This window comes from Nicotiana tabacum, chromosome 2 (genome assembly GCF_000715075.1).
Source record: "Nicotiana tabacum cultivar K326 chromosome 2, ASM71507v2, whole genome shotgun sequence".
NCBI classification, from domain to species: Eukaryota; Viridiplantae; Streptophyta; class Magnoliopsida; order Solanales; family Solanaceae; genus Nicotiana; species Nicotiana tabacum.
Window position 1 is genome coordinate 79238399 of NC_134081.1, and position 13255 is coordinate 79251653.

The window sequence follows — 13255 nt, forward strand, 5'->3', positions numbered from 1 at the left end:
CAGAAAAGGAATGACGATCGCATGTTCAACAAATTTCTCTCCATGTTGAGTCAGGTTCAATTAAATATTCCATTAGTGGATGTACTTCGTGAAATTCCAAAGTACGCTAAGTACATAAAAGACATAGTGGCTCATAAGAGGAAATTGACTGAGTTCGAGACGGTTGCACTTACTGAGGAGTGCACATCAAGGGTCCAAAACAAGCTTCCCCAAAAGCTTAAGGACCCTGGCAGCTTCACTATTCCAGTACAAATCGGTAATATTAACGTAGGACGTGCTCTGTGTGATTTGGGTGCAAGCATAAATCTGATGCCGTTATCCTTGTTTAAGCAATTAGGTCTGGGAGCTCCGAGACCAACCACCGTGATGTTGCAATTAGCTGATAGGTCCATAGCCTACCCTGAAGGAGTGATTGAAGATGTGCTGCTACAAATTGGAAAATTCATCTTCCTAGCTGACTTCATTATTCTAGACTTCGAGGCTGATGAACAAGTTCCAATCATATTGGGACGACCTCTCTTGGCTACTGGCGATGCAATAATTAAAGTGAGAGAAGGGAAAATGATTATGAGAGTGGACAACGAGGAGGCAGTCTTCAATGTCTACAAAGCAATCCAACTCCCCCGCCACTATGAGGAGCTCTCTATGATATCTGTGGTGGAGGTGGATGAGAAACTTCTTAACACGAGCGTATATCTAGGCGACTGTTTAGAAAAAGCAATCATGCTATTTGATAGCTTGGAGATGGATGATGAGGTTGAGGAGATAAAGGGAATCCTAGATACATCATGTGGTTACATGCAAGGAATAATCCCGTTTGAGCCCCTGAATAGACCAAGTGGCCCCCCACCAAAGCCGTCAATTGAAAAAGCTCCAAATTTGGAACTTAAACCCCTACCCCCTCACCTTCAATATGCTTATTTGGGAAGTTCTGACACTTTACCTGTTATTATTTCTGCTCACTTGTCTAAATTACAGGAAGAAAAGCTATTAAGGGTGCTACGTGAGCACAAGCGAGCAATTGGGTGGACAATGTCTGACATTAAAGGCATTAGTCCAGCTTTCTGCATGCACAAAATCCTCATGGAGGACGGACACAAGCCGAGTGTAGAACACCAACGCCGACTAAATCCAATCATGAAAGAAGTGGTAAGGAAAGAAGTGATTAAGTGGCTTGATGCAGGTATTGTATTTCCAATCTCTGATAGTAAATGGGTAAGCCCCGTTCAATGTGTGCCGAAGAAAGGGGGGATAACCGTAGTAGTTAATGAAAATAATGACTTAATTCCGACAAGAACTGTAACTGGATGGAGAATTTGCATAGATTACAGAAAACTAAACAATGCCACCCGGAAAGACCACTTTCCCCTGCCTTTTATTGACCAAATGCTTGATAGATTAGCTGGCCAGGAATACTACTGTTTCCTGGACGGTTATTCGGGGTATAATCAGATTGCTATAGCCCCAGAAGACCAAGAGAAAACTACATTTACATGTCCTTATGGCACGTATGCGTTCAAGAGAATGCCCTTCGGTCTTTGTAATGCACCTGCGACTTTTCAAAGGTGTATGATGGCTATTTTCACTGACATGGTTGAAAGATATGTAGAAGTATTCATGGACGATTTTTCTGTGTTTGGATGTTCTTTTGATAGTTGTTTGATGAACCTTGCTAAAGTGCTAGCTAGGTGTGAAGAGACGAACTTGGTGCTAAACTGGGAAAAGTGCCATTTCATGGTACGTGAAGGTATAGTTTTGGGGCACAAGGTTTCAAAAGATGGTCTACAGGTGGATAAAGCAAAGGTGGAGACGATCGAAAAATTGCCCCCGCCGACATCCATAAAAGGCATTCGCAGTTTCTTGGGTCATGCAGGTTTTTATCGTCGTTTCATTAAAGATTTTTCGAAAATTTCTTCCCCTTTGTGCAGGCTTCTAGAGAAAGACGTTACCTTCAAGTTTGATAATGCATGTCTGAAAGCATTTGAGGAGCTGAAGGGAAGATTGGTGACTGCACCAATTATCATTGGCCCCGATTGGGCACAACCATTTGAGTTGATGTGCGATGCAAGTGACATAGCAATTGGAGCGGTGTTGGGGCAAAGGAGGGATAAAATCTTTCACTCCATTTATTATGCAAGCAAAACTATGAATCCAGCTCAGATGAATTATACAGTGACTGAAAAGGAGTTGCTTGCAGTGGTGTGGGCGTTTGACAAGTTCAGATCCTATCTAGTGGGAACCAAAGTCATCGTCTACACAGATCATTCAGCTATCAGATACCTATTTGAAAAGAAAGACGCCAAGCCGAGGCTGATTCGTTGGGTCCTCCTCTTGCAAGAATTTGACTTAGAGATCCGAGATCGAAAAGGGACAGAAAATCAAGTGGCCGATCATTTATCCAGATTAGAGAGCCGGAACCATGTAGCTGAAGGAGGGTCAATTAAAGAAACATTTCCGGATGAGCAAATATTGGCAATCACCTCAGGTGAAGCCCCATGGTATGCAGATTATGTGAATTTTATCGCAAGTGGGGTAACACCACTAGAGTGGACAGCTGACAATAGAAGAAGATTCCTACATGATGTAAGGTTCTACGTGTGGGATGAGCCATTCCTATATAGGCAGTGTGCAGATCAGTTGGTGAGAAGGTGTGTTCCTGAGGAAGAGATGAAGGCTATACTACATGACTGCCATGCGTCACCATATGGAGGTCATCACGGCGGGGATAGAACCGCCCAAAAAGTGCTACAATCAGGTTTTTATTGGCCAAAATTGTTTAAGGATGCACATGCCTTCGTTAAAAATTGTGATAGATGCCAAAGAACTGGAACTATCACGAGGAAGCACGAGATGCCCTTGCAAAATATACTGGCGGTAGAACTTTTTGATGTTTGGGGGATTGATTTTATGGGACCATTCCCATATTCTAACGGACACAGATACATCTTGGTGGCGGTCGACTATGTTTCTAAGTGGGTAGAGGCCATAGCTCTTCCTACTAACGACGCAAAAGTTGTGGTAGGCTTTGTAAAGAAGCACATCTTCACACGTTTTGGGACCCCAAGAGTGTTGATAAGCGACGGGGGAACTCACTTTTGTAACAAACTGCTGAATAATATTCTTGCAAAATACGGAGTCAAGCACAAAGTTTCTACTGCCTATCATCCCCAAACGAGTGGTCAAGTAGAAGTTTCCAACAGAGAGGTCAAGCAGATTTTGGAAAAGACAGTAAGTATGAATAGAAAGGACTGGGCCGGGAAGCTGGATGACGCATTATGGGCATATCGCACTGCGTACAAGACCCCAATAGGCACTTCTCCGTACAGGTTGGTTTATGGGAAGGCCTGCCATCTGCCCGTCGAGCTTGAACACAAAGCTTATTGGGCGATTAAAAAGCTAAATATGGAGATGGACTTGGCCGGTGAAAAGAGATTGCTACAACTCGACGAGCTTGATGAGTTTCGATTGCATGCGTATGAAAATGCCAAATTGTATAAAGAGAAGACAAAAAGATGGCATGATAAGCATATCCAACATCGTGAGTTTGAACCAGGTCAACAAATTCTACTGTTTAATTCAAGGCTAAAGCTTTTTCCAGGAAAGCTTAAATCTCGATGGTCGGGTCCGTTTGAAGTGGTTAGTGTGAAACCTCATGGTGCGATAGAATTGTGTGAAAAGGGGTCCAATACGACATTCTTGGTAAATGGCCAAAGAGTAAAACACTATTGGGGTGGTGACATTGCACGTCACAAGACCACAATGGACTTAGTGGAGGCATGAAGAACATGTTGCGTCGTGCCGCGACGTTAAATCAGGCGCTTCTTGGGAGGCCACCCAAGTTAGTTAGTTTTTTTCGTAGGACATAGATTTTATTCAAGAAAACGAGGCGGATGCGTCGCGTCCCCCTCAAAAAAAAAAAAAAAAAAAAAAAAATTTGACGGGCCAATTGCTCAAGGCAGTGAAGTCTGCCTATCGCGCCCGTATCGCGTCCGAAAATTTTTTGAAGGAAAACGAGGCGGATGCGTCGCGTCCCCCTCAGCAAAAAAATTGACGAAAAAAATTGACGGGCCAATTGCTCAAGGCAGTGAAGTCTGCCTATCGCGCCCGTATCGCGTCCCAAAATTTTTGAAGGAAGACAAGGGGATGCGTCGCGTCAAAGCTCGCACGCACAGGTAAGTAATATATATTTTAACACATCTTAAGATAACCTATTCGAACAAAAACGTTTCTTGCGACGCATCCACTCGTCTCGTTTTGGCGACGCCTACGAACGCAGAACAGAATTCTCTCATCGAAATTGTATCGCAATAAGATCAAACGCGACAGGTACGCATCATCCTCTTCGTTCTTCCGTTGGCTTCTCTCCAAATTCGTCTCTCCTCCCTCCTTCAATGGTAGCAGCAGGTAGGTTTTGCAATTTCAAGATTTTTAGGGCTGTCGTTCTTGGTAGTTGTAATGGTTGAGAGATGATAAACTATAATTCCCTTCATCTCGTCCAACTTTGGGAGGGTAGTTGCACTGCTCAACTGATAGAATGAACTAGGCACACTTGTTGCATACCACATGTTCGACGAATTGTCCCTGAGAAAAATTTAGGCGTCGGTGAAGTCTGAGTAACCGAGCAACATTGGTGTATGCTTGAGAATAAGTGTGGGGTCGAGTGAGGGGCTATGTGAAATTGAGTTTTTGAAGAAAGTTATCACATACTTGCTGAAAGTCATGAGCTACAATTCCATGAAGAGTGAATGGCATGACTTTACAAATAAATTGAAGTCTGCAAGCTGTCGCAATTGCTTTCAGGCTGAACTTCGCTGTTTCATCTGCTAATTGTTGAATTCTTTGCATTGCAGGTACTTAGATTCGTAAAATGACAGCAGCGAGTAAACCATCCAAGAAACAAGACAAAGATGGTAACAAACAACCGCCCAAAAAGCCTACCGGAAGGGCAGCGGGCGGTCCAAATCCACAGAAAAAGAGGAAGCGGACGGAGAAGGAAATGGAACTGCTGCCTAGGCAGTTAAGTGATGATTCAGAGCAAGAGGAGGAGGAAACATTGGTCCGGAGGACAGTGAAGAAGGGTATTACACCAAGCAAAGGAATAGAGATACGAGAGCCTGTGACATACCAAAGAAAAGCTTCGAGAATGAGTGCTCCAACTGATAAAGGGAAGGAGAAGATTACTACAGAATCTGAATCCGATTCCGATTCGGACAATGACCACCTACAGATCAACATGAGTGATGAAGACGAAGGTGAACCCATAGACCGAGTTGATTGGGAGAAATACTTTGTTAATGAGAAGGCATTCCGAGCCTATAAGAAGATATTGGTTTCAAAGAAGTACATTCCGGAAAAGCCGATAAACATCGGACCACTTAAGACAAAGTACTCAGAGTTTCTCCAGTCAATTCGAGAGGTGCAAAAATGGGGACCCATTCTGAAAGGTCATGGAAAAGCCAACCTCACCATTGTTAGAGAGCTCTACGCCAATTGGCGTCACGCACGGGGAAACATTGTGCGAGTAAGAGGGATAGATATTAATGTGTCAGCTGAAGCTCTGAATAACTTCTTAAGGGTGCCACACACACTCACTGACAGGTTTGACGCCATATGCAAAACACCAGATTATGCACACATTAAGTCTGTCCTATGCCCTACCAGGAAGGATGCAGAATGGAAGCATGGGAGTATGGAGTACCACTCTATAGCAAAGGAATTCATGAGTGCGTTAGCACGTGTGGCTCTAAATTTCATTTGTAACCGACTGCTGCCATGCCAACATAAAACTGATGTCCCTCGTTACCGCGCACTCGTATTATATGCTTTATTAGAGGGGATACCACTCAACTTCGGAGCCATCATGCATGATCAAATGCAGCGAACCAGGATGAATTACAAGTGGAGGCTGTTCTTTGCTAATACCCTAACGGCTTTTTTAACAGAGAGGGGAGTACTATGGGACAAGGAGAATGATGACATTGAGGCTAAAGCTCCAGGACCATATGATGTCACTCATGTTCTAGAGCCGAACAAGGGAAGGTCTTCTAAGCTCACCGTCCAACAATTATTTGAGCATATGCAAGCAGATATGCAAGAGAACAGGGCTGAGCTGATAGCGACTCGTGTCGAGTTGAGTGCCACCAGGGATGAGTTGAGACAGACTCGTGCGGATCTAAGCCGAGTTCAGACCGAGCAGGCCACGATGATGAAGGAGATATCATTACTCCTCAGAGCTCTGGTTCAATGTGCAGGTACAGACATCTCCCAGCTGATTGCATCATCCACTGCCGGACCATCCACTCCTGTTCCTCCCATAGTCACCGAGGCTCCACTCAACAGGCCTATTGAGGTCGCTGTAACACCTGATACAGAATCAGCACCAGTTGTTGATGATAGGAATGCTATGGATGCAGATGCTCCTCCACCTTGACTTCAGGGAGTCCTTCTCACCCTACTTTACCTTGTTTGTGTGCGTTGGGGACAACGCACAATCCTAAGTGTGGGGTGGGGTGATTTATGTTTGATGTATGGATGAATGTACTAATATATTCACTGGATTAATGGCATAAAATAGCAGTAAATTCATCTATATGGAGTAACTATCAGTTTATCTATTAGTTTATTCAAAAAAAAAAAAAAAAAGTATCTTTGTAGATAGTAATAATCCCCTGTGGTTTTTCTTTGTGCCTCGGTTCTTTTCCATGGGATGTAGTTTGAACCGGGTAATTCTGTTTTCTTTTTAGAGTAGAGTAGGAATATAGGGAATAAAAGGAGGAAGAATGATGAACCTAGGTGACCTTGACTTGGTTGATACTGGCATATTTAAGCTTTTACATATGTAATATCTTCCCTTCTCACTCTGAAATTATTGATGATGCTTTGTTAAAACGGATAGCATGTTTTGTTGCAGCCTATTTCTCATTTTTCTTGACTTGTGTTCACTTTGCGTTTAATGCTTAATATCTCGTTGCTCCGTGAATACTTGCATTGTTTGAGAGTCGGAATGTGACCGTCCTTAGCGAGTCATGTGCCATGTGTGGTGAGGTTTTTGTGTAGTCCATGTAATGTACTTGTGTCTAGAACTTGCCCGGTATGTGAGTTGAAGCGAAATTTTAGGTGATGCTCGGTTTGAAAAATGATTTTAGGCTTTCTTTGATCTTTTTGAGCTTATTGCTTATCACAAATAAAATCTATCCCTAGTTAACCCTTTTGAGCCTGTAGACCTTTTATTTGGTACCCACATTACAAGCCTATACCCTTTTTATTCTTAATTGACATTGTTTTGATCCTTTTACCTCTTAAAGCACTTTAATTGTTAGATGAGCGCTGAAAGAAGTAAGAAGGGACTAAGTGTGGGGTGACTTTTGAGTGGAACCAATGAAAGAAAGAAGGGTGCACTTATTTTGTAAAATAATACACCACTAGCGGAAATTGAAAGAAAGAAAAATATAAATGAATAAATTGTTGTCTTATTCTTGCTAGTGGGTATGAATTAAAGTAGTGCTTAAAGAAAGAGGAAATATTGTTGGGGGTGATATTATTTGTGAAATTGAAGTGGTGTTGAAGAATTTGCGCTTAAGTTATTTGATGATGTGTTAAAGTGCTTAGGAAGTTGAGTCACTATTCCTAAAATATATCCTACCCGTCCCTTAGCCCACATTACAACCATGAAAAAAGTCCTAATTGATTTTAGATCGAGCGAGCTTACATTAGTAGAGATTTACATTAAGGGCAAGCCTATAGTACCAACTGCATGCATGCGACTTCTTTTTGTGAGAGTGAGCGATTTTCTTTGTGAGCATGAGATTCGAATGTGTGGATTGATTCTACTCTCTTTGCTTTTGTTGTGAGGGCACATGGTTTCACGAGGGATAGGTAACGTTATTAGACTTCTCTATGATGTTGGTTGTTCAAGCCATGAGTGCATTGTGACATTGAGTCGGTTTTTGAGGTTAGGATTGTTGTGAGCATGTTGTCTTTGTTCGAATATGTTTAAAGAAGGGCATAAGAAAAGGGAAGTGTGTTGATGCATAGTCTAGAGCCTAATTGTAGCAAATAACCACGGTCATAGGTGCAATGTGCTTTGAATGATAAGAGTTTAATTTTGTTTCGTCTACTATATGATGGTTTGTTCGAGGACGAACAAAGGTTTAAGTGTGGGGTAGTGATGTTTGGCATATTTCGATATGTGTTAATGTTACTTTACCCATGCTTTAACCACTTTTTGATGTTATTTAATCTTTAAAACACCCAACATGGTGTAATTATTGGTTTGATGACTAATTAAGTTATGTGTGACGATTTAAGGTGTTCGGAGTGCAAAATATGAAGAAAAGGTGGTTTAGCTAGAGGAAGAAGGGTTGGATGCGTCGCATCCAACCTAGGAAAACATCATCCTGCATGCAACCTTAGCAGTGAAGTTGTGCCATCGCGTCCGCCATCGCGTGCGAAACTGGGAAGTAGAAGTGAAGCTGGATGCGTCGCGTCCACCATCGCATGCGAAGCTGAGAAATAGAGGACAAGGTGGATGCGTCGCATCCACCTTCGCAGGCAAAAATTGAAATGGAGGACAAGGTGGATGCGTCGCATCCACCTTAGCATCAATTCCTGAAGCCGAATTGGACTAGGAATGGGAGAGCTTTGGCCCACGACTTTTGTACGCAATATATAAGCTAAAAACGCCTCTTTTAGGTTAGCGAACATATTGGGAATAGAAAAAAAGCCACGACAAAGCTGTGAAGGCCGGAATTCATCAAGTTTCATCTTTCTCCCACCAAACTTAGTAATTTTTATGTTTCTTTATATGATTTGTTGTTTGGCTACCATGTCTATGTGGAGCTAAACTTCACATTCTAGGGTTGTGGTTCTTTCATGACTATTGTTATTCGGATATTGATTTTGACTTCTTGATTTATCATATTAGTTTATTTATTCAATCTTGCACTTAATTATTTAATTGATTGATCACCAATTGGATATTATCTACGAATCTAGAATTGAACTCGAAAGTGGGAATTCTATATTGCATATAGGATTGAATAGGGCAAGTTCTTGAACTCGGGCATCGGGGAACGGATTCGTGGTTAGGATAGACATATACCTAATTACCTTGCTTGGTTGATTTACAGGAATTATAAATGCGTTCTTGTTGATTCTAACTCCATAGACATATAGGCGTTAGGTTAGCTTGAATAGGCGAGTAAGAACTCGATAGATTCTTATGAGCAATATTAACCCTGTCAACCAATAAGCTAGATAAATTAATCGGTCAATTCAATTGAAGAATACAATAGGATTGTTAGATAGACCATAACCCTAGATCGTTTTCATTACATTGATATCATTAAAATCTGCTCTTCCTCTGTTCAAAGTTTATTATTTATATTTTTCTTATTTAATTAGTTAGAATAAAATATTTTTAGATTTAATTCTTATTTAGATAATTGGGATAGTCTAATTTAGTTAATAGTTAATCATAAGTCCTCATGGGTACGACATCCGACTTTTAGTCACTTTACTACTTGACGACCGCGTATACTTGCGTGAGTGTGTTTGGTCGCAACAGTTGCCAACAGAGGATTGGGCGGAGAGACACGGGAAACGAAGATGGAAGGTACGTATGGTAGGACGGAGATCCCGCGTAATGATGCTAACCCAGCACCGCGAACTGGGAAAGAAAATCTTGGAGATTTGGGGAATGAGCAGACTGGGAAAGGAAATGCGAGATATGAGAGAGTGAGAAGGGGAAAATCTTCCGAAAATCAGGGAAGAGAGAATAATCATAGGAGGAACGTGGAGAGCGAAAATATTAAGGGAAAGAAGCAGATGATATTAACTGGGGAAGAGGATGATGATAGTGATTGGGTAGAGGAGGATGAGGATGATAATGAGAATATAGTAACGGATATGATGACAAATGCCTTAGTTCCTTTGGATAAAAAGAGAAAACTTGATGAGTCGAGTGCTTTTGAGCGTTGTGGATGGGTCAAAAAACTTGTTAGTGGCGGGTTCTGGATCCCAGACCCGCCAAGCCTGATGAGTTCTCTATGCTGGAATTACGAACCCAAGGATTTAGGTGTGAAAGTTATTTGCTACGCTGCAAGACCTTTTCGGTTTGAAAACTCTTGGATGAAAGAGATAGATATTAAGCAAGCAGTCCAAACCGCGTGGGAACAAGGAGAAGGCCTGCCTATAGACGAGATGATAAAGAGTTTTGGTGCCTATTTCCTGGAATGGGGAAAGAATAAAAGACAACAATTTAACGTCAAGTTGAAACAAGCCAAGGCTCAGATGACAAAATATAAAAACAGTGCACACATGTATCATATGCAACTGTTTGATGCAGCTAAAGCGGCGTATTTGCTGGCCCTTGAACAAAAAAATATGTACTGGAAGCAGAGAGCTAAACAACGCAACACTGGTTGAGAGAGGGTGACAACAACACAAAATTCTTTCATGTTATCGCCTCAAATCGGCGAAAGAAAAATACTTTCACACAACTGAAAGATAATTCGGGACAGTGGCGTGGATGAGATAATGGTCTACAAGATGTGAGAGTTTTTTTGATGATTTATTCACCTCTGAACAAGGAGGTGTGCATATAGTTCTTGATTTGGTTGAGAGTAAGGTTACGACAGCCCATAATTTATCCTTAAATAGGTCTTTTACTGCTGATGAGGTAAAAAATGCAGTTTTCTCTATGCACCCAGATAAAGCTCCAGGACCCGATGGACTTAATCCAGGTTTCTAGCGCAGTTTTTGGTCGATGGTGGGTAAGGATGTCTCCGATGCGATTTTAAGGTGTGTTAATGAAAATAGTAACATACCCCGCCATAAAAACATAAAGATAGTCTTAATTCCAAAAAAGAAACAGCCTGAAGCAATTTCTGATATGAGACCTATATCTTTGTGTAATGTCATTGAGCATTACTTGTAAAATGATGGCAAATAGAATGAAGCACTGTTTAAACGATATTATCTCTGAGGTTCAAAGCGCTTTTATTTCTGCCAAGTTTATTCTTGATAATGCCATGATTTCTTTTGAGATAAATCACTACTTGAAACGGAAAACACAAGGAAAGACAGGTTTTGTTGCTTTAAAAACTGACATGAGCAAAGCCTATGATAGAGTGGAATGGGACTATTTGAAGAACATTATGCTCAAGCTTGGGTTTTCTATGGATTGGGTTTTGAAGGTTATGAGGATGGTTAGCACCGTGTCCTGCCGAATTTCTCATGCTAGCAGGGATTTTGGTAATATTATTCCATCACGAGGCCTTCATCAAGGTGATCCTTTATCACCTTACTTATTTATCATTGTGGCAGAAGGTCTCTCAGCACTTTTGAGGTTTTATGCACAATGTAGTACTCTGCATGATGTGAAGATTACACTATATGCCTCTCCCATTTCTCATCTCTTCTTTGCAGATGATGCACTATTTTTCTTCAAGGCAGTGGACAATGAAGCAAGTACTATTAAGAAGTGCCTTATGCTTTATCAACAAGCATCGGGCCAGCAGGTTAATTTTCATAAATCAGAGATCTCTTTTAGTGGAAATACTACTGATGTAATGTGTAAGGAAAGTTGATTAACCTGGTCAATATCTTGGGCTTCCAGCTATTATGAGTCGTAGTAAGAAAGAGGTATTCAATTAATTATATTGTGGATAAAGTGCGTTCAAAACTTCAAAGTTGGAAACGAGCAATATTGTCAAGAGCAGGAAAGGAGATTTTACTGAAAACAGTTGTACAGACAATTCTGAACTATTTAATGTCTCTCTTTGCATTGCCAATTGATACATATCTTACTATTGAACGTGCTATGAATGAATTTTGGTGGCGCAGTGGAGGTAGTGAGAGGTCTGGAATTAAATAGATTTCATGGGAGCACCTTAGTAAACAGAAAAATGAGGGTGGTATGGGATTTCGGAGATTTCAACATATCAATACAGTGCTACAGGCCAAAACAGGCTGGACAATTTTGACAAGGCCATGTGCTTTTGTAAGCCGCGTCCTCAAGGCTAAATATTTTCGCAACTCTGACTTTCTTAGTGCGGGCGAGGGATCGAATCCTAGCTTTATCTGGCGTTCTCTCTGTGCGGCAAAATATCTCTTTCAGAAACCCTCTTTACTGCTTAGGAGATAAATTGTATCAAACGCATTCCTCTGGGAATAAATCTCCGTGATGATATTTGGATGTGGAGGTTAGATAGAAAAGGAAACTATACTGTTAAGAGTGGCTACTTGGTGCCACAAAATAATAATCTTCCTAGTTCGGATGGTATCATCTGGAAGAAACTCTGGACTTTAAAAATGCGACCAAAGGTTTTAAATTTTGCTTGGCGGGCGTTGAAAGGAGTTTTACCAACTGGTGAAAATTTATTCTCTAAAAAGGTTCTTGAAAGCAATATTTGTCCAGCACGCCTTCAATATGCCGAATCTATCATGCACTGTTTAGTTATGTGCAATGCGGCAAAACTAGCATGGCTTAAATCTTCTATGGGGTGGCGGCCATTGGGAACCTCGTTCATGGAATGGTTCACAACGCTAGTACCAGCTGTCACGAGTGAAATATTGCAGGAGGCTATCATGCTTCTATGGGAGATCTGGAATGCCCGCAACAATTTGGTTTGGAATGGTAAAACTATACGGCCAGAGACTGTCATTCTTAGAGCCGGTCGTTTCTGGAAAGAGTGGACTTCAACGCGATCTGATGATAGTATTTATTCTGTGGCTAGGCCAGAATTTGTTGTTAAGTGGTTTCCCCTTATCCGGGTACGTTGAAATGCAACATTGACGCTTCCTATGATGTTAACTCTGGAAGGGCATGGGCTGGTATGTTGATTCGCGGCACTCATGGAAATTTTGTTCGAGGATTTAGTACTCCATTGGAAGCTTCACATGATGCAGTAATGGCTGAAATTCTAACAGTTCGTGAAGCCTTGAGTTAGTTGAAAATGCAGCATCACAGATCACCTATTACTATTGAGATGGATTGTCTTTTGGCCAAGCAAGCTTTGGAAAGATCTGATACTGGCAACTCTTATTTTTGATGTTATTGTGCAAGATTGTAAAGTGCTCATGTGCGACTTTACATCTATTTCTTTATCTTTTGTTAAAAGGTCAGCGAACCAGTGTGCCCATATGTTAGTTAGGGCCGCGAGTTCCATGTCTGATGCGATGGAATGGATTGTGCATCCCCCATCTTTGATTCATGATGTACTCATTTCCGATATGAATAATACTTGAGTTGCAC